Genomic DNA, 22701 nt, shown 5'->3' on the forward strand with positions numbered 1-22701 from the left:
TGAATAACCTCACTAAACCCACCAAACCCACAAAAGAACGTCAGCAACACAATCTGAAGATGCTATCAGCTTCAAGTACGTCAACAGCACTCACTTAATTTGTCTTTTATACTGACAAAAAATGAAAACAACATACAAGAAATGAAATTCAGATGTCTGTTCTGTTTCAAAAGCTTTCAGTCTTCATGACTTCTCGACAGATTCTAATTACTCTTTGATAAATTAATCCATTTGCAAAACCATTTGCAAAACGAGTATTCACAAATTAAACATAGCTTTTCACTCTTTTACATTGCTACAGAGCACAAATAACATGCCAATACCCCACTTGGTAGTTAATATTTTGCAATCCTGAAAGCTCTTCTGCTTATTTTTACAGGTGAGAACTAGGTATGTTTTTGTTCCTCTGGCACTAATAGCATTTCCATGGAGAAAACACAACGTTCCAGTCTGGTGCTTGTCCAGAGGAAGGTGCAGAAAGTGTCAAAAAAGAAACACAGGTGGGGACGTGTCAGCAGTGCCCGGGCAAGGGAGGCACTCAAAGGCACTTTTTCTCCTCAGCTGTCATCACAGAGATGCCACTAAACTGTGTTTAAAGTTAATAGTTATGACATCTGCTCGCTAGGAAAACTGAAGAGATCAACCACGAAGCATGTGCTTGAACTGGGAGTAAGTTGTGCTCTATCAGAAAATCATACTGGGTAATACTGGGTAAAGCAAGCAGATCAAAATCAAGAATTAAGAATTTTGGTATTTGAGAGTTTTGGGGGATTTTTAAAGTGAGTAATCTAGCTACCATATCTTTTTTTTTTTTTTTTTAACTGTTTGTCACTGACAAACAGAAGAGAATGACCAACATTCTGTGGCCATACCCATTTTGCCATGATGCATTTGGTTTCAGCAACATCTTGCCAGACTGGGTTGTTTCTTTTCATTTGTTTGTTTGTTTGTGTGGTTTCATTAAATTTTCTTCATTGCGAAGCATCTCTTTCTAGACTAACGTTTCCTTACTGTATTGAACATCAGTAAATCTTTTGGTTTCATTCTGTCCCCGCACACAGAGACTGCATTAATCTGCTTCATTAACTTTTGCCTCAATCAGCAGCAGAGATCAGCTGTCCACATGGGTTTTGTTAGTTGTATTAGTAACCTTTGATACTAATGGGCCACAGAGTTGCGTCAGCTCGCTCGTAATCGTGCAGCCTCCATTAGGGGACACAAAAGAGGTTTTCCTCTCAGAGTATTTTATTTTTCTTTTGAATATGTGGTATGTTAGCTGATTTTGTCTGCTACAAATGAGCTCACAATAATAATAAAAAAACCTTAACTAACAAACAAAATACCAAACCAATAAACGTCTTGCTTACTCCAGAATGTTTCTGAACCAAATCATTGACTACAACTCTTCTATTCATCCTTTAAACAACATGTACTCATACACATGTTCACATAAGCTATGGTTTTGGGGGTCAATCTTTGTGACTAAAAAGGTTCAAAACCTTCCTTTTTGTATAAGCCCTGCTATAGTATATAAATAGGTTCTAATGACCCATGCTCACCCAGTAAACACAAGGCAGAAAAATCTTCCAATCTACTTTCAATGCAAATAATTGATACTTGAAATGACAGGGCATAACTTTATGCAGTTTTATGTAAATGAAAAATTTCACAGCTTGGATTCATCACTGAAAATTTTCTGTTGTCATTTAAACCAGAAGATTTAAACTTCTTCACTGCTACCAATTTTACAGCAAAAAAACTAGAACAGTTTTGAAATTAATACAACTGCAGTTTACATATACTTTTCTATCAGATTTTTCTTTAATTCATTATATATCACCGTTAACTAGAAGCCATATCTCCTGAGAGAAGACAAGGCAGTATATTAACACAGCCAGCAGCTACCACAGCCTGTCACATTTTCAGGGGTCATTCCACACTCTACACATCAAAGTTATTAAAATGGACCGATGAGAAGTTGAGGTACAAAGTAGGAATCTCTGCTGCTAAGCACGACTAGGAAAAAATGCAGATCTCTATAAACAAGGAATATTTTTCCATGATAAATCCGACTTCGTACATCTCTGCACTAAGCAAATCCTCGCAGGTTAGTAGTAGTGAAAGGGGGGACACCTTTCCTTAGGTGCTTAGAAGGCACCACAAGATGGCACTCAAAACCCAGAAAGCCTCCCCCACAACAACAATTTCTGGAGAAAGAAGCAGAACACAGCACGATATTCCATAACACACCTTCTGCAGAATTGCCAGGGTTTGAAAGTCAAGGAGGGTGACGATTTTAAATGGTGACAGCTGATAAATTCTTTTTCTCCGTTTGAAGAAAAATTTTCTCCTAAGAAAACTTTATTGTTTCTCTCACTACCTACCAGACTTTAAGTAGCCTAACTCCTTGCATTGCAAGTTAAATCTGGAATACAAAACAAGCAGCATTTCTGGCATTATTTTTTCTTGAGAGCTTGGCATTCTAAGTTTTATTTCATTACTGTGCATCAACAAAAGTTAAAGTATTCCCAGAGTCACACTAATCTGACAACAGGAGTGAAAAGACACCCTTTATTTTGACCTACTGTGAACAGACCCAGAGACCTTAAAATAGGTCTTAGGCAGAGCCTCAGCAATTTCTGATTTTGCAACCATGAGACTTGTTGCAGAAAGATCTGTACTCTGTAATACTAAGATTTTGTAATCCATTGCACATAACGTTCTTCCCTCACCTCCTCCATCAAGAAACACCTTATCTAGGATGGACTTGAGTCATAAAAGTTCCAAGCTGCAACTTAGACCTCTGCTCAGTAACTCACACACTTCGGTTTTGAGCATCCATGATCAGTGGCAACATCACAGCAATCACATTGGAGCCCCTCTGAAAATCCAAATTCAGTGGGCTCTGATACTGCAAAAGAACCTCTGAAAGGCAGCAAATCTACAGCCATTCCCACCAGAAATGTGTATAGGACATGCCCAGTCAGATTGGAAGAGAAGTTCTCATTCCAAGCCCAGAGTCTTCCCAGTTAATCCAGAGAGCCATGAACACTCTTTCCTGGTTTTGTATAATTGCCTGACAAGCTGGTCAGGGGTTTGAAGGACAGCTTCAATAGAAAATAGCTTCAAACAGGAAAAAAAAAAACAAAACAAAACAAAACAAAAACCCACACATGCACCACACCTTGTTCTGTAACAGTCAGGGTCTGTATTACTTTCAACTATAATAATTGAATCTATTTAGTCTCTGAAATATATTTCAATGTGGCTAAAAGAAGACAAGCCAGCTTAGACAACTCCTTTAAGTACAAGTGACTTTTCCCTGTTTGGCCATCATCAGCCAGCATGGGTCAAACTGAAACTTGTCACTCAAAACACCCTAAGAGCCTCAAGAGAATTAATTTGCATCTCTGGAAACAAGTTTTTAAAGGTTAAAAAAGTTGTTAAAGCTCAACAAATTCTCCCCAAAGTTGCTGTTCTGAGCAATGAACACTGTATTCTGTACTATGGGTGTTCAGTCAGATCTTGGGAGACTTTAAATACTTGTCACTTAGAGGATATATGGAGTAAAAAAAAAAAAAAAAAAAAAAAAGACAGTAGGCACCAGGCCTGTTTTCTCAAACCATAAAAACAATATTTCCATGTACTTCAGAAGAGATCCCATGCTACTTGAACACAAGGATATCAACCTAAACATCACCAAAGCTTAAGGACAGCACTGTGGCAAAGCACACATCATTAGCAATATAAGAAGCATGTTAAAAAAATAACAAGGTAATGGTGACAGAGGCCTTCCCTAAACCAGCTTCGAGCTGCAACAGCAGCAGCAAGGCAAAGCTGCTTTTCACAAAATAAAAGGCAGTAAGTGCTCCTCTGAGAAGTTTATAGTCTAAGCAAACTAAAAACAGATGAGAAATGGGAGAAGACAATCAAGGCAAACCAGCAGGGCTTCAGGGGGTTTGTTGGGTTTTTAATTCCTGTTCCATAGGAAAGGTTATCTTTCCTGTGGCAGTGCACCCAGTGGTTCCAGGGCCAGGAATAGATGTGCCTTTCAAAAGAGTTGATGCCATGGCGGGTGGAGGCTTTTTACATCATCTTTATACAAATACCACAACTCCATTTGTCTAAAGATCTGTTTGAGGAGCATTTTCAACTTCCAAAGGCTTAAGCATGGTAAAAGAGTATGGATTTTACTTTTGTCAAGCTATAAACGACTGAAATTACGATAAAAGTACGCTAAGCATTTTTAAACCTTTTTTAAAAAAAAAGTAATCTTAAAATATATTCGACTAGACAACTGTGCAATAATGTTTTCTTAATAATTTAACTTATAAAATACAAAATCACATCAGCTTAGTTACTCTAGAATTACTTGCTTGTGACACGTTATAGTAAGAACAATATTAATGCTTATGCAGAGATTAAAAATACACAGCTACAAAAAAAAATTTTGGAGCTTTAGAAATCTAAAAATAATTTTTAAAAGCTGAATAAAACCAACGATATTCTCCTTTTCCCAAGCTGAAACGCGCACACTAAACCCACACACAATGTTAAAATTTGTATCACTGCTATACAATTCCCTAAACCTAAAACAGGATTTCATTTCACTGATGATACTTTTTAAGAGATTCAATGTGTACTTTAATGTCCATAACAAAAAGAAAACTTGTCCTATTTGAGAACATCCGTTCCATTCCACGCTCCAAAATTATAACGGAGAAAAACGAGCACAAAATTGAGTTTCTACTTCTGACTGAGTCTTTCATTGATCAAATATAAAGGATTCCTAGTTGCCAGTAGCATCTGTTTGACACCATTAGGCATTAGCTCCGTAAATAAGTATTTCCATAGCAACCAAGCATAGAATTAACTAAACAATGAAACCAACACCACAGCAACTTGATTCAGAAATCAACTCTGCAAAAAATCACCTCATTCAAAAGCCAAATTCTACAACTAGATAAGAAATAAACTTATTGCAAAATATGAAAAAGATTGTGTTACATACCCATTTCTTTTCATGACTGCCTCTCAAACAAGATTGATCCATTGCTTTTATTTCCAGATTAGTCTTTTGTAGCAGCTTACAATCAATTACCGTTTTTTATCCATGTAATTTAATAATGCAAAAAACCCCAGAGCATTTTACAATCCTGAAGCCTTAGGGGTCTTATTTATTATTAGAGGTCTTTTCCCTCTCTGTAGAAAAGGTAGATGTTGAAAAAAAGTATGTTAATAAGTAGTTAAATTTTATACAGTACGAACTAAAGGTGATGCAACCAAAGAATGAGTCTCAAAGAAGAGGCAGCATTATTTAGATAAAACAGACAACGTTCTGTTGTGAAATCCTGCAGGCCAAAACAGCAGCCACTTGCTGTGATCAAGACAAAATGCAGCCCTCAGTACCATACCCTGGGCATTTAGAATCATCATGGTATTTCTCCACTCCCTAAACCTTCCCATGAAAATAAACGGAAGAGGGGGAAAAAACCTACGGTATTTTTGGAACCCTAATACTTATCACTTCCTGACTCTATACACAATTTATTTATCCAAGGGTGTAAAATGGCCAATGGGTTGTGAATTCTGCAGATAGCCACAATCTTTGAACAGAAGCTGTGTGTGCTTTCATGGTTCTGAGGTTTGGACACATATCCTGACGGAAACAGTCACATCCCCTGTCCAACGACTCAGTTGTTGACTCTGCTGCACTCTTTTATGAAAGACATTACTTTTGCTTTTTTAAGAGGCCTAAAATCTTCCTTCAGTGAAAAGAGATTCACTTCTTCTTAATTGACTTAATTAACACTCGTCTGTACACTAAGTAGTACCTTCAATATATTTGGCTGGGCACGTAAGAACAGCACTGGATCATGCAGGTGTCTTGCCACCACAATGTTTCCAGCAGACTCCAAGTATCCTGATCTCCCTTGCAAATACAAATCTTTGACAAGAGCTGCACCTAAGTAAGCTTTAATAAGTCACTTTAAAGTTTTCACAAGCTTAGTTACTATTTTCAGTAGCTTTGCCCTCAGCACAGATACAAAAACAGAGCAAAAATGCTCCAGTGTATGCTAAAGCTTCAAAGAAGCCTTGAGCAAGCTCATTCTTACAGCTAATACTACTCCCTGCAAGCAGATTTTTTTTTGTTTGGCTGAGGTTTTGTTTCTTTTTTTACATGTTTGTTTCATTTGGTTTTTTTTAAAAAGACATGCTACTTCTGCTTTTGTACCCAGGAGTATCAGCAGGACAGCGTCTACGTTGTCTGCTGTACAAAGTTCTCAGTTCTTATTGCCTGTTTTTTTTTGATCTGATCTTTTTTTAGATATATTTTTTAACATCTTTAAATGTTTCAAAAAGGTTCTAAAAGGTAGAAAGTTGAGGGGTTTTTTCTTATTATGTAGGTAATGAAAAAAAAACTGTCTAAAACCACACTTAGATCATTTCCTGTTCCTTCTAGGTTTTGTCAGACTTGCACGTCAGAGTAAAGGCCAACCAGTAATTTATGACAACTGGGGGAGGGAGGGCGGGGGGCGGGGGGGGGAAGCCTGCTATGTGCAGATCCTTTAATTGCCCATTATAAGCATTTTCCTTTGGAGCATGTGGTTCTAATCACCATCAAAGGAAAGCAATAGTGCTAGGTGGATTACTGCTCTGCTCCGGTGCAGTTGCTTTGGTGTTCTGGCATTCTGCACCACTTTTACTGTCATCCAAAACCCAAAGCCCTTTATTTTTTTAAAGTGATGTTTATTTTGCAGAAAGCAAGATCTAGAAATTGCTCCCCAAACATCCTTTTCCCATTTACCTATTGGCATTATTTTACAATTATACACAGTAAAAGCCTTTACTGCTGTGTTGACACACTGTTAATGCATCATGTTGGAACAGACAGAGGGAATAACATCACATTTTATCTTCCTTCAATAGAAGGATGTGCAAAAATCTTATGCTGGAATATTTTACTGCATGCTGATGTATGCTTAATGCAGTAACTAGAAACACTAAGAAATGAACCAATTTCTCCTTCTTACAACTTACATTTTTCAATCAATTGACGTTTTTCCACCTATTACCCTGAAATACAGGTTTGAATTTTTTTATTTTTTTTCTTAACAGCAAAGAGAAACTATTCCATAGGAACACAAGTGGGTTTTGCAGAATTCAGCTGAAAAGGGGGGATACTGAATTTTTCACTCAGAGTTTTCTCACAAATTTTCTCTGTAAAATCTCACACTTATGTATAAAATTACTTATATTTTCCTCTCTCCCCACTCCCTCTCTAAAACAAGAAGCATAAAATTAAACTGTATAACTCATTTAGTGAAAAATTACCACAAATCTGAGAATGGTTAGCATCAAATGAATTAGACCAAATTATCATCTAGTTCAGTATCTTGTCATTAGCTAAGGATATTCTTAAGAAAACAGCAACAAAGCCCAAGAATCCGTATGTTAGAACATTTATTTCATTAATATTACAGAAGTCAGTGGATTTTTCACCTTTGTCTTTCTCAGACCTAACATAATGTTCCTACATCACGCACAAAAGCATTTCAGAAATTAAATGCACATTTTGCAAAGTTCCCTTTCACTGTGGATCCGTTGCACAGTGAGGAAGCAAACAACCAGCAGCACTTTCATGCAGCTCACCCACTGAACAATTTGTTTTTGCAAAAGCTCCAAGATGTTCTCCAGCTGACTTCAGGCAGAAGACAAATTTTTTCAGACTACGAGGCTGCATTTTCATATCCCTCAGGCTACTTCAGGGACACAACACCTTCAGCAGAACAAACCTCTAAATCACTGAACACCGGCACTTTTCACTCCATTCTGTTAATTGCCATCTTAGGAGGGTTTTTTTCTGCAAAATTGCCACAGGGTACAGGCTTGACTCAAATGACTGTTGTTTTCTTTCAATGACTTGAGGATGACCCAAAAAGAAATATTAGAAGGACTGGAGTTAGAGAAGTAAGCTGAAAGAAGCTGGTCAAGATGCCAAAGAAGATATTATGTCATAAAGGAAAGCAAATATTGCTGCAGTGCTTTGGTTGGAAGTTATACAGTGGGCCTGAACTGACTCCATCCTCAGCTGATGAAGCTAAAGACTTAAAAGCAATAATTTAAAGCCAGATGAGAATATAATTATGAGGCTGATTACAAGAGCAAATACGTTAGTGAAAGTTAAATCAGTATTAAGAAAATTTATCTTAATGGACAAGTTTCTGGTTGAAGTGCCAGGAAATACAAGATGATATCTCTTAGGGGGAGAAAAATATTGAAAGTCTGAAGAATGTAATACAGATTGCTCTCAGTAAGAGAGGGGAATGCAAATTGCTGCATTCTACAGAAAGTGCCAATTTACTTTTCTCTAATGTATTCATGGTAAGTAGTACTTTAGTTGGCAGCTTCGAAAGCAGCTGAGAAAAGAACCAAATGACAGCAGATTTGAAAAAAAGCAGATTCCTTTTCCCCACATAGTAACACTGTGATGCTGTTCCAAATGAAAAAAACCAACAATGATGCCTTCCCACTTGTTCCAGCATCAGGCGATGACTAACTTAAACAAAATGACTTGGGGAGATCCACTTTGTGCCCAAAATGCAAATCTTGCATAGATACTTGTTTATCTTACATGTGCAAAGTGAACACAGGAATTACCACCACCAGTATGGGAGGGTCACAAACATGGTTGCACCTTGCCTCATGATCGATTCATCAAAGAAAATATGCAGTCAGACTGCTCTGGCAGTGGCTACCATTGACTAATATGGTGAAAGAGTTCTCTGTGAAAATACTGAAGGCTCAGATTTCAGCTAAAAGAGGGAAAAAGATTCCCAACCAGCCTCAAACTCCAGAAGTCATTGTGAAATACTGTGGGTTTAATAAGGTTTAGTAGCACATACTTCTTTACATTATCTCCTTTATGTAGGTGTAAACTGGATTTCACATTCTGCTAATGTGGTAACTAGAGGTGCCTTCCGCAATCATAATTTCCTAAATCAGATGTTCTTTTTTTCACTGGCTTTTCACATATTAGGTTCCATTCTGCTGTTTCAACTATCACAGGACTCTCACACACTTAAATACACAAGTGTGCAACCTACTAAACACACAGGTAGTGGAAAATTGCATCCAAAAGCCTATCTCCATTCCATTGTTTTGATTTACTCTCTAAGCTACTTTGCTACCCTATTAGTAGAGCACAAGTTACAGTTACCTACAGCATTCTTATTGCAAAGGTTTCTAAATACCATCAAGTCAAAGCCTAGCACAAAAAAAAAACAGGGGAAAAAAATTTATGCTGACTTGTTCCCTAGTTTTGTTTCTATGTTTTCCCACAATTTTGATGAGCGAAATCCTGATCCAACCTCCCCTGAACTAAAAGAAAATATTTTTTTTTAAAAAATCAAACTTTTGTTTCTATAACATAGGATGAGTAAAATCATTACTCAAAACTCCCACTCCCCTCCAAAAGAATAAACTTCTTATAAATGCCCAGACTCAATAAAATCTCTTTTTTTCCTTTCACTTTGGTAGCAAAACTCAGATGGAGAAACTAATAAGAAAGAAAGAGGTCAAGATGGGTCAAGTGTCTTCCAGTGCCTGCAAGATAATAAGGACAGCTTGCCAGTTTTTCCTATACAAGCAGAAAAGCATTGGAATCTTCTTTTAAACTGCAAGACAATTTTAGCAAAATCATCACAATAGTGAAAGTTACATAAACATCTACAGAGAACAACATTGGCAGTGAGAATATAATTTGCCATTTGGGACAAGTATTACTTACAGTAAAGTTGCAGTGTAGCATGCCCAATAAATCCATCAAATTTTATAAATGCATGCAAAGGAACTTTTCCTTGGGGAACAACACTAATTTTTTTGTTTCTCAGCCTTTTTTTAACAGTGTTTAATGTGTTTGCTATGAAATCTTTTTCAGAGTGTGTTTTCAAAATAGTTGCTAATAAGACAAACCTAAAAGAACGAAGCTTACGCTCATCTGTGACTAATTCTATGTTCTTATCAACAAATTCATCTCTCAACCAGCATCTCATAGAACTTGCATATGTTTTGATTTATTTTCTGTAAAGCAGAAAAGCGGAAAATACCAAGAATTTTAACCATAGAAAAACAATGGGACGCCAAGACTCCCAGCAATATCTGACTAGAAAAATACTGTCCCAGTGAGAAAAGCAGGAAAGCGTTGACAAAACTTATCAGACCATTTTAATTTGCCATTCCATAAAAAAAAAGTCCCCAAAACCTCATAATCTTTATTAAAAAGGCAAATATTTATATAGCTTGGGGGTTGTTAACCAAAAGCTATGCACCTCATGATTTATAAACAAATGTTTCTTCCAATTCAGGAATTATAATTTTACTCTCAAATTAATACATATAAAAATATAATCTGCAGCATTTCATTATTTAATTTAAACTGATATGAAGCAATTAAAATTTTCTCTCTATTTGAGTGTTTTTAACATATGAGTTTACTTATGACATCCAAAATATGTATTTTAATCAAATACTCTTGCAAAGCACATACAAATTAAAGTATGAGAATGTCTGGACAAAACAAATATTCAGGTATTTAGTCATTCATGTAAGATAAGATTTTATTGTAGGAACCTTCAAAGGAATAAAATCTGTACATTGTGTTAAAATCAATCACAAACTATGTCTTGTACCATAGGGCCAGAAAATGACAGCTACACCATCATCTTTTAAAAGGATGCATAAAAATGTAAGGAAAATGTCAGAAAAATTGGGGGGATGAGATAGGGACAGAACCCTACAAAATTAATTTATAGCTACACCATGTAAATGTAATATTGACAAAATCAGTAGGATTTTCTTCACTAATACCTTGCCAAACAAATCTACAGGACTTTTTGACTGCAACACACCAATAAAAGTGGACCAGCCAGTCAGTGTGCTTTGATTTAAAAACCAAACACAAGCAAAACACAATGAGCAATTTTGATGTGGCCTGCCTTTAGTGATCCTGAAGAAATTTCATTTACATGGGAAGAAAGGAATGGCTCTCCTCAGGATGAATGATTTGTTAACACATAAAAAAATAAAGAAAGAATGAGAGTGGAATGTTCACAAAAAATAATAAAAAAAAAACCCCAATACGTACTTCCTCAAAGATTCAAGCTGAGATCTACCCTAATCAGCCCACTCAAAATGAATTTAAAGAGCAATAGATGTCTAAAGTGCCAACATGCATTGACAACACAAAATTCCTGAGTGTACTCAGAAATAGAGTTGATTGTGAAAAAACAGCAACAGGCCTTAATATAGTGATTAAATAGGAATAAAACCTTGCTGAAATTCTGCACTAATGAGTAAATGCTGAGAAAAAAATTAATTTTAAAATATTTATATAGAAAGTTGTGTTTTTATTATAGCAATAACAACCAGAAAAACATCTTGGAGTCAGTTGCTTCAGCCCAATTCTCAAAGATGCTAAATGAAATATTAGAAAAGGAACATCAAACAATACAGACAAAACAACGTCACTGCATAGATCTGAGCAACACCCACAGCCCGAGCTGCAGAGAGACAGAAGTACTGAAGAAATAAAAAAGGGCAGGCTAATGAGAGAAATAAAAGGGATGGAGCAGCTTCTACTGTGAGGAGCTGCACAGGCTGTGAGACTGGGATCCCTCAAGCGTGAGGAAAACAGGGATTATTACAACGCCCTGTAGTTACCAGTGGCATGGAATGGTTGGTCTGTGCTGTTCACAGGCTCTAGAATGGGGGCCATGTAATTAGACCATCTGGCAGCAGGCTTAAAACACGCCTAAGGAGGTATTTCTCACACACTACATAAATAAATTATTGCAGTAATTGCTGCTGGTTTTTACAGGAAAAAAATGTAACCAAAGATGTTAAAAGCCTTCACACAGACTCATCAATCCATGGCTACTCACCACAGCCCAGATGTATCCTCTAGCTAAGGATGACAAAACATGGCAGAGAACCCCAGAAGGGAAAGAGCCACTTCTGAAAGAAATGCCACTACTGACTATTGCTAAAGATAAAAAGCCTGGGCTTGATATTATCTCCAACTAGTGTAAAGAAATTAATTATAAAAATGGGCCCATCTTAGAAATCTTCCTAGTTGCATGAAACTGTAAAGTTCTTTATATCCTTGGGAAGTTTCCTAATGAGGCTTACAGAATTGCTCCTCCCATCCATTTCTGTCTGAAATAGAGATCTCCAGGATTTTCTGTAAATCTCAAAGAATTATTCAGGTTGGAAGGGACCTCTGGAGATGGTCCTGTCCTTGCCAAGGTAGGGTCACAGGAGCAGTGACACAGGAACACATTCAGGTGGGTTTGAATGTCTCCAGAGAGGGAGACCCCACGAACTCCCTGGAACAGCTGTTCCAGTGCTCTCCCCCCTCACTGAAAAGTTCTTCATTTTGAGGTGCAACTTCTTGTGCTTCAGTTTATGGCCATTGCTCCTTGTTCTGTCCCTGGACACCACAAAAAGTCTGGCACCATCCTCTTGACATCCACCTCAGAGATATTTGCATGCATTATTGTGATCCCCTCTCAGTATTCTCCTCTCTTGACTAAATAGGGAGAGCATTCTTCCTCCACTCTTGCAGTTGGGAATATTCTTCCCTTCTCCCCACCCAATATGATGCCAAGGGCAGCAGCAGTCTCCTACTTCACCCAGAGAGTTCCACACGACCCACTCATTCACTTTAAAAGAAATACACTTTTATAAAATATATATTATCCACCTGGTTTGTTTATATTATGGCTCAGATATTACTGAATCGATTGGCTCCTTTTGCAGAATAAATGACATTAATGATCTAGCCCTCCTCCAGCAATAACTAAGTTTGTGGCTTCTTCAAAACTTAAATACACAACAGATCAAACAGCTTGGGAAAGCCTAATTACATTCCTTTTCAGGCTGTCTGTATTTTTATATACACATATGCATATACATCTGTCTATGTACACATGTATATACACACAAACTCTACAGAAAAGGGTCTATAAAGCATCCAATCACATTATAAAAGCTCTTTAAAACATATCATTGCACTAACAGTATTATCACCTCTGCCATGCTAGAGCATCAGCAAACTAAGGAACAAATGAAGAAACATTAAAACATCACCTTGCATAATGGTGAGAAAACACATGGAAAAAGTAAGCTACAGAACTTTTGCTTTTTCATGCAATGCATCTCATCTCTTATTTTTCATTACACTTTCAAAATGTGAACATCTGGCAGGCAACTAAAAATAATCAGGAAGGTTCAATAGAGACAAATAGGGGTAGAGCAGCACTTGCAGCAGCAGAGATCTCAAGTAACAAAATGCAGCCCCAAATATTAAACACAAAACTGAACCAAGTGCAGACAGCAAGGGAATAGAGCTGAGAATTTGCTTACAATGGTACTGAACTAACCAAACACATTGATCAATCTGTTATCACACATCCAATTAGAATCTAATTTTGGAGATCAGAGGAAATTGCAATTCTAATCCGAAGATGACAGGCACTGTCACAACTGTAACTAACTGCTGTAAAAGACACAGGGTACACATCTCTGAACATCATCACTGAGCAGCTTGAACAGGCCTAAATTCAGAAAAGATGTGTAAGAATTCTTGAAGAGATCATCACTTTCCTTAAAACTAGCTAGAGACCTTCAGAAGCAGCATTTGAGATTTGAATGTGTTCATTATAATTACATTTCTAAATGAGAACAAGTTTAGTTCTTTCCCCATGCTTCATCCTCTAATAATTTTACTATTACTGATTGGAAATAAATTAGATGAGCAGTAGCAAAAGGAGAAAAGGAGGGCAAAAGAGAAATAAGGAAAATATTATTGTGAGATCCTAAATTACTATTCCTTAACTCACTATTTTCTTTCAGAAGGATTATTTAATATTTTTAAAGTATTTTACAGACTTGTCAGATTTTCATACAAAGATCTGCTCTATTTACACAAATGCTTATTTTTAATTTGATGGTAGTGGCTGCTGATCACATGATCCATAAGAAAGAAGAGGAAAAATAAACAAACCGTGTATAGAAAAATTTCTATTTATGCTAATGAAATTGGAAAAAAAAAATCTCAAAAAAATCTCTGACATAGAACTTTATACACCATAGACACCATTAAAGATATTTTGCAGACAAAAGGTTAAAATTAGGCAGCCATAAACTCAGAAAAGAAAAACAGATGGAAAGAATCTTGTCTGAAATATATGGAAACACAGAATTATTTATTCTATAGTACCTTTTTTTCCTTTACTTTTTTTTTTTAAATCCTTTCTTTTCAATCTGCCTTTTTGTGCTGCCTAACTTTTTGTATTTGTTTCTGCCAAGGACAGTCAGCTGGCCAATAAGGGCAATTAGATCAGCAAGACATCACATAATTGCCATGGATTTTGACCCAAATATCATTCAGGAGGAAGCTGATGGGAAAAACAAAACAAACAACAAAAAAGCCCTTAAATTTTTAGGCAGACAGACTTCATAAAAAAGATACAAAATAAACAAACAAAAAACCCCAAAGCTAATTCACCTGAAAATTACCCACTACATTTGCTGCTTCTTTTTTTGTTCCTGCTTTCATAGTTCTACAATAAGACCCCATTAGTTTGCCCTTATTTCAACCCCTTCTATCCATCAGGCCATTAGGATTTCAATCATTCCAGGCCCATGAGGGCAGTGGTTCTTTCTTGTTCAGAGAACACAGTTACCATGGAATCACAGAACACCCTAAATTGGAAAGGACCCACCAGGATCAGAGTCCAGTTCCTGGCCCTGCACAGGACACCCCAGAGTCACACCCTGTACCCAAGAGCATTGTCCAAATGCTCCTGGAGCTCTGTCAGGCTGTGAGCACTGCCCTGGGGAGCTGTCCCAGTGCCCAAACACTCTCTGGGTGAAATCCAAACCTTTTCCAGATACCCAGCCTAAATGTCCCCTGGCAGAGTTTCAGGCCATTCCCTGGGGTGCTGTCACTGGTCACCCCAGAGGAGAGATCAGTGCCTGCTCCTTTGCCTGCCCTCGAGAGGAAGCTGCAGATTTCAATAAGGTCTGCCCTGTCTCTTCTCTGTTACACAGTTATCAATCAGAAATGCTCATTAAAGACCCATTACTAATTCCAGGTTAAACTGGACAGGGAGGACACCCTTCTTCCTTTGGAGCTCTGTGCTGGCAGATGCCTCTGCTCCCTTGTGCTTCAATTATGCCACTGATTGCTGAAAGTATCTTTTAACACTGAGGAAAAGCAGCCACAGCCGCTTTAACAGCAGATGACAAAGCAGGATACACAAACAGTTATGAAATACTAAGCCCAGAGGGACTAATTTTATTCTTTAATTACATAAAACAGAGCAGAACACAGTAATTTCTGCACCCATCCCATAAGTACCAACTGCTTTGCTCTAGAATCTATTTTTAATGGTAATGTCTGGGTCTTATCACAGAAGTTAATTTTAGTTGAAAGAGAGAATGTGTGAATGAATGCTTTAAATATTTACTCTAGATTATGTCATATGCAGCATTATTGCACTAAATCACCTCACCTCTTCAGATTACATGGGAGCACAGAAAACTCATCCTCCAAAAATTAATGATATTTTAAAAACTAATTTTGTGTTGAACAATTACAACAAGAGAGAGTTTATATCTCTCTTCAGATTCCAACCTCCTACAGTATCTTTTGCATGTCCAAGGAGGAGTCCTATGACAAGTTCAGCAGAGCAGGAAGATCACTGTTACACTTCAGCTCTTCCTCTCAGGAGTAAAATAAACAAATCTTGCATTTCAAGACCATCACAAATACTGGGGGGCTGAGGGATCAACATCTGCCATAACCTAAACTATTTAAATGCCTTAACAACTAAAAAGGAATTTATAAAAAACATCATGATAAAGACAGACAGACTTTGGTTCCGTGGGCAGTTTGTAATCAGAACTGCTCCCAGGTGCTTCACAGTCAGGCAGGAAAACACAGATTTAACAGCAGTCCATGTACAAAGGCAGACTGGACCAATATTACAGATCAAAAGCTCTGACAGAACTCAACTTAAAAGAATTGCTTCCTCAAGGAAAAAAAAAAGCACTATTTTCTCCAAGATAAATTTGGTTAGAGACCGATTCTTTCTCAGAATGTATTTCCCCCACATTTATAGAAGGTCCTAACTGAGCCTGAAGTAGATTTAGAAAACTTTCCAACTTGCTACCAGAGCATGAAAGTTTAGGACTTCACTGGAGGAAATTGTGGGTGTTCCCCAAAAAATCCTTTCATTCCTGGGGACAAGCCCAGATCAAATATCGCATTTGTCAAACAAAAGCCTAATTGCAAAGGTGTACACAGACATCCAACTCAGAAGCAACCCCCATAATAAATGTGGTTCTAAGGCATGGTTAAGTGTAAATGAGAATCTTTGAGGCACAAACTAGAGAAGACAAAAAGCAATTTGTTTAAACAGATGTTACAGTACGGGAACAAAAGACTAATCAGACAGCAAAAGTAGTAAGTTGCTCAAACTTAAAATTGGTGTGTAGTTTTAAGAAATGGTGATTCTAGGATAAAATTTTTAGGATTAGCAAGGTTTATGGCAGTGAAAAGACACACAGAAAGGCAAGGTTTGTGCAACTGCCTTGATAGGAGAAGGTCTTGATAGGAGAAGAATTTTTCCAGTCTCCAAAGCAGTAGTATGTGCACACCTATGGAACTGAACTACGGATGAAGAAGCATGATAACAGAATTCTTAACTAGAAGGAAGTTGCACAAGTCTCATGCTACTTTTAAGAAGGAGTTTTCTAGGACTCTGGCTATAAGAATTCTTCCTGTGAGCATGAACTCCAGAAGAAAAATGTTACAAAAACTTAAGTAGACCATTGAAGTTCTCCTATTGTATGCTATTCCATTTCTTTTCTTACTACAACCCTTACTGCGTGCTCTTACTCTCGTTATATAAAGGCTATTTCCTCTTTCTGATATAACTTTTTTTCACCACCTTCTTTCACAATAGCATCAGCAATGGTCTTTTAATGTAATTTAACATTTTCATGCTGCTTATGTTATAGTATCTGCACTGTCCTACGATTCTGTCAAAAAAATTCTTGTTAAAAAATAGACACGACTGTAAAACGTGCTATTTAGACACTTCCAAAGAAATTTAGCAGGGTGTGCAAAACTCACTTTGAAACATCATCTCATCAGGTTTGCTCTCTCAGAATAGCTTGAAAAAAGTAGCAATGCCCTAATTTATGGGTGCTTCTCTCACCAGCCATCTGCCTCAAGCAAAACAGCTGCCAGTGATGCAAGCTGGGAAAGTGGCCAACCTGGCTCACGTGCAACTATATACCCAATAGAGCAATTAATAAGTCACAAAACAGTGCCCAATTATGCAAGAATTTCTGAATCTTGGGGCTCAGAACAGGGTTAAGACAGCATGAGAAAGCCTGAAGGAACTCTCAGCATTCAACTCCACTGTATGGATGTTCCAGCACCACCTGATCTTCCCTTCCTAGTAGGTTTCTTCAAAAAAATGAACCCAGATGCCAATATTTAAATTGCAGGAAATATCTTAAATAATTGCTTAAGCCCCAAGACTCACATAATGCTACTTTTCATTTAAAAAGCACAGGGTATTTATTCATGAAAAATGAGTCAATAATGATTTACACAAGTGACATTATTCTACCCTACTTATGCAAGCAAATTAGAACATTTTTTCTATTGTCTTCTTCCAAATATCACCATCTGAATTTTGTGTATTTTGTTTTTTAAAAGAATTAATAATTTAAAATTTAATAAAGAAATCCTCTCCAGACACGAACTGAAATGCAGCCAGGGTTATTTTTTGGCAGGTAGAAAGCAAGATTCAAGCTGAGCACATCTCAGGAAGTTTTGACAGTTGTGTCATTTCAAATTAATTTTCAATGCTCTTTTGTTCACAGCAAGTTTCACTAATTGTAAAAATATAAGAAAATTAAGGTCTACACATGTTTCAGTCTCTGGGGCTTCCATCAGGAAGAAATCAGGCTATGTTAGAGCTAAAAAGATTAATCTACACTTTGTGTTTTGTCAGATTAACTGGAGGAGCTGTGTATTATGAAACTGTCTCCAGGTTTATTAAAAAGAACACAGACTGATCCATATGCATAATATAAAAATCAAACCAGAAACGTGATTAAACATGTAAATAAGCCTTGTTTGGTAGCAGTTTCCTGTTTTGTTTTCTGACATATGAGGGATACTTGTTTGTCAAACTATTGTTACAGTACCATTTCTTGGCCAGCATCACTACAAAAGGAGATGGTCAAAAGTGAAGAATACAACTATACCTCTGTTACAAGCCCAATCCCAACGTTACTTCCCCAAATAACAGTATAAATTATATTAGTTTCAAATGCAGACAAACTGAGAAGATGCCTAAATCTCTCCTACTTTCTCTCTCTCCCCTGCAAAACAAATTAAAATAAAACATAGCAATTTGTTTACAATTCTGCAAAAATCAAAAATTATCCATCACATTCAATTAAATAGAACATTAGAAATTCATAAGATCAAAATCAATATGGCAAATTTTAGCTCCAAAATTGTAAGCATCTTCTAAGAGGTACATAACAGTCCCATGCTTACTCAACCAAGCTACTTGGTTCAACAAGACACTTTCAGAGTAGAGAGGGAGCAGCTGGAGGAAGACAGAACCATAAAGAACTTCTCTTTAGAAACTCCAGGATAAAAAGGCAACAGGGAAACTCCTGCTTGATTAACTGACACCTGCAATGAAGTTAAAGATTTACTGAAAGGAACTCTGTTCCTTGCAGTTTTAGCAAATCTTTTGGAAAGGTCTCACTTCAAGAGAGAAAATCCAGAATCAAAAATTCAAGACTGATGTCTCAAAAGTTACGTAATAAAACATTGCATGGAAAAAGAGCAAAAGGGGACAGTCAAAAACAATACAACAAAACATTGAAATGAAATTAAGACTGCCATGCATTCACTATGTTTGTGAGGTCTTTCTCCCACAATAACCTCTATCTGGCAGAGCATAGACAGGATCTTGCCCTGAAATCATTAATACCTGCAATCCCAAAACTTAAAGGAACTGAATCATAAGTCACATCTACCCCTTCATCAGTTTCTTTAAATGATGCAACATGTCCAAAAGCTAGCAAGCAAGAGGGGACAGATGTACAGGTAAATACAGACAGCTCAGACACTGTCCTGCACCCTTCTGCCTGCAAGGCAGAACCACATGAGCTTCACTTCCTTTGGAAACTGAGCTGAAATACATATTATACCCCCAATACTATTTACTGAATAAACATACCTCTTCCTCCAAAGGAATTGTTCTTTCTGCACTAGTAACTTCTAAAAAAGGAAATATAATAATTCAAATCTATCAGTTGCATGAATCTAGAATGATAAAGTTGTGAAAGGCATGAAAAAATGCAAGGCAACTTCCCCAGAACATTGAAGGGATGCAAAGGAGCTGTGTTTCTCCTGCCACTGCACAATCTCTCCATTCCCACATCACACAGAAATGCTGAGGCCATGGGGTTGCCCCTCAGACTCAGAGAAGGTCAATATTTATCTCTGACCTCAGCCCTGGCACAGTTTTGCTACTTGCACCACCCTAAATTTAGCTTCGTAAGCCTCAATACAAAGTGCACTGTCAATACTCACAAATCCCTCTGTCACCTTTAAGGAGTGAAACAAAAACAATCAAAACCTTTACAAAAATATTTAGCTAGATAATAACTCCACAAACTTTTATGACACAGCATTTACCCAACTAATAACTGGCTTTAGAACAAAAGGCCTCCTATTACCTCACTATTTATACACAGAGGATAAAGCTGACAGGACAGAAATGCCTATTTGGGGCCTGCCATTTACTTAATAAAGTCATGGCATGAGGTACAAGCCAAGGATTGACCACTTCTGAAAACCAGGAGCCATCTGTCACACACCAACATCCTGCAAGCGCTCCAAGGGCTTTAGGAGCATCTCTAGTCAGCCATACCAGGGTACAGTTGTGAAATTTTCCATTCCACTTCACAACACTCCTGATTTTGTGGGAAGTTTAAACCCATAAATAATCATTTTGCAGAATAAGGAAAGAAAAGAAAATGCATCTTTATGCAATATAAATGTGGTTTGTGTAATCTGTAAAAAGAGTAAGATTTCAGTTTTTGTAATGCAGTCCTTTTGGGCAAGGATCAAGTTTAACTTGAAAAGTGAAACAAGTTACATGAGTCCCACATAACAATAAAACTAAAATGTATAAAATGGCTAAAGAATTGTTTCCTTAATTTTTTTATCCATAATAATAACAAGCCAATTTTTTCTTTTTTTTTTTTTTTTCTCTTTACTCTTTTTTTTTTTTCTCTTTTCTCCTCCTCTGCCATAAGCTCTTGTGTGTTTAAAGTTAAAACAATGACAAAGACATTTGCAGGAAAATCAAAGTGCTACAAACCAAGGAAGGTCAAAAGTGTGACGTCAGAACTGAACTTTACTCTACAATGACACCTTTTACACCTCACTATCACATTTCAACACACAGGTTGAATGTATTTTACCTGTTTGTTTTTCAGTGTAATACCCAATAATTTTTAAAAATCTACAGATCTCCAGGGTCCTCTTCAACCTCAACCACTGTGATGGGCACACAGCAAGTCTGGAGTCCCAAATGAGATCAAGCAGACTTTTAAAATTTCAGGAAAATTCTAATATTTTTTCCCATCATTGAATCACTTTGTGAAAGAAAACAAAAATTTGCTTGTATGCCCATATCTAGACACTGAATAACTTCAGAACTGGGACAGAAGCTGATTTCTTAATGAAGCTTAAATTGGAGCTTTTTGCCTTCTTTGCTTTTCTATACTAGTTATTATATTTTGAAACAAAAAAATGAGTACATAAATACTCACTATCAAAACACAAACCAAATACAATCACTAGCTATTTCCAGGGGTATAAAAGTAAACAGAAAAATCCTACAGGTTGATTTCTGCATCATCAATTTCCTAATTTTAGTTAAAAATTCCAGTACCTCCTGCCACCACCCCTCTTCCTTTGTGGCATTGATCAAAAATAGGATGGATTTTAAAAAACTACTTGATGACTCATAGTTATTAGATCTACATGGTTCACACTATGGTTTTCTCATCCTTGAGTGAACCTTTCTGGAAGCAGGCTAACAAATGTCTTTCCCAAAAAAGCTCCTGAAAAACTTTCTTATTTCAAAACAGCCAGAGCTTCTTATAACACCACAGATAACACCATGCTGGTCATAATTTTATACACAACTTCTGTGAATTCAAACAGTGTCATTTGAAACGTCTAAGGATGCAGCCTATTTTCAAGTTACCACTCTGAAAAACTACATCAGACACCATAAATCAAATAACTCAAGAGGCTTAATGGTCTCTCTGGGCTCCCCAGCAGGGTGCTGAGGCACTGGGCAGAGGATGCTAAAGCAGCTCCTGCCTTCAGTCAGCTCAGGTAACAGCCCTGCTGCAGCAGAGAGAACTAAACTAATTTAAAACCTTTTACCACAGCTCTGCCATTCCAGACACACGTCATCATGGCCATTAGGGCATTTCAGAAAGCTCCAAGTTGCCTAAATCTGCACAGTGCCATGGTTTTGTGCTGAGCTGTAGCATAAAACGCACTGGATTTGGAAAGCAGTAAGACCCAGATCAACACAACCTGTGGAAATGTTTCAGGGGGTATGACAACATGAGGACAACATGCTTGGAGTATTGAGCACCTGATAAATAAGGGCTGATGATCTTACACCTCAAGCATGTGTTCAGTGATTCCTCTTTATGGCATCACTCCAAGCTGATTACGTACAGAGACTGTTAAACACAAAATACGTGTCCAGTGAAACTACAGGACTGGTCAGAAATTACAGAAAAAGTTTATGCACTCCATCAGTCTGACACATTGCATACAGAAGAAAATTTTTTAAAAGGGAAACAATTTTGTCTGGAAGATACTTTCTACAAAGTGCCACTCACTATGCCCCTTGACTGTGGTGGTTTTTGTGGCAATAATATAAACTTATGGTCATCTTGATTTGACTTTATCCTCTTTTTTTAAGACAATCTATGCCTTCTTCCCCTGAAGAGCTTAAATTCCCAAAACATCTTCCTTAAAATCTGGGATTAAGCTGAGAAAGTGCACAAAGAATCACATAAGCACCAACCTTTTGAAAGTTTCAGACAGGCTTTTTTTTCTCCACTCAGAGACAACTTGTGAGCTGCATTTTATAAAATTATGATAGCAAAGGCTACTTTTAAGTGGACAGATTGACAGATAAGAGAAAACAAAAATATTTTTCCTTTGAGAAGACACCAGTCTGCACTTGGACAATAGCAAAAGCCTCTGCCAAGCAGAAACAAGTTTAGAGGTCAAAACCTAGTGCCAGTATTGCTATCTTGAACAATAATCACTGTATCCAAAGAATGCCTTTGCTGCTGCATTAATATTTCTTCTGTGAGGAAGGAAAAATGCAGACTGAACCTCACAGGATTGCCAGATATCCTGCATAATTAAGAAGTTGTGTTCTAGTGGCCAATTCTATAGCCTTATGAAAAGCCTTTATGGTACGGCTTTTCCTGCATTTCTGAAGTAACTGTTGTTTTTCCAAACACACAAGAGTCAAGGCATCCAGAAGA

At 37.2% G+C, this 22701-nt stretch overlaps 1 protein-coding gene across 1 annotated transcript in view; it reads right to left on the reverse strand.

Moving 5' to 3' along the window:
- PDE3B (phosphodiesterase 3B) overlaps positions 1 to 22701 on the reverse strand; it is an 82650-nt gene that overhangs the window by 19322 nt on the left and 40627 nt on the right. The window lies entirely within an intron of this gene.

Source organism: Zonotrichia albicollis, chromosome 6, assembly GCF_047830755.1.
Source record: "Zonotrichia albicollis isolate bZonAlb1 chromosome 6, bZonAlb1.hap1, whole genome shotgun sequence".
NCBI lineage: Eukaryota > Metazoa > Chordata > Aves > Passeriformes > Passerellidae > Zonotrichia > Zonotrichia albicollis.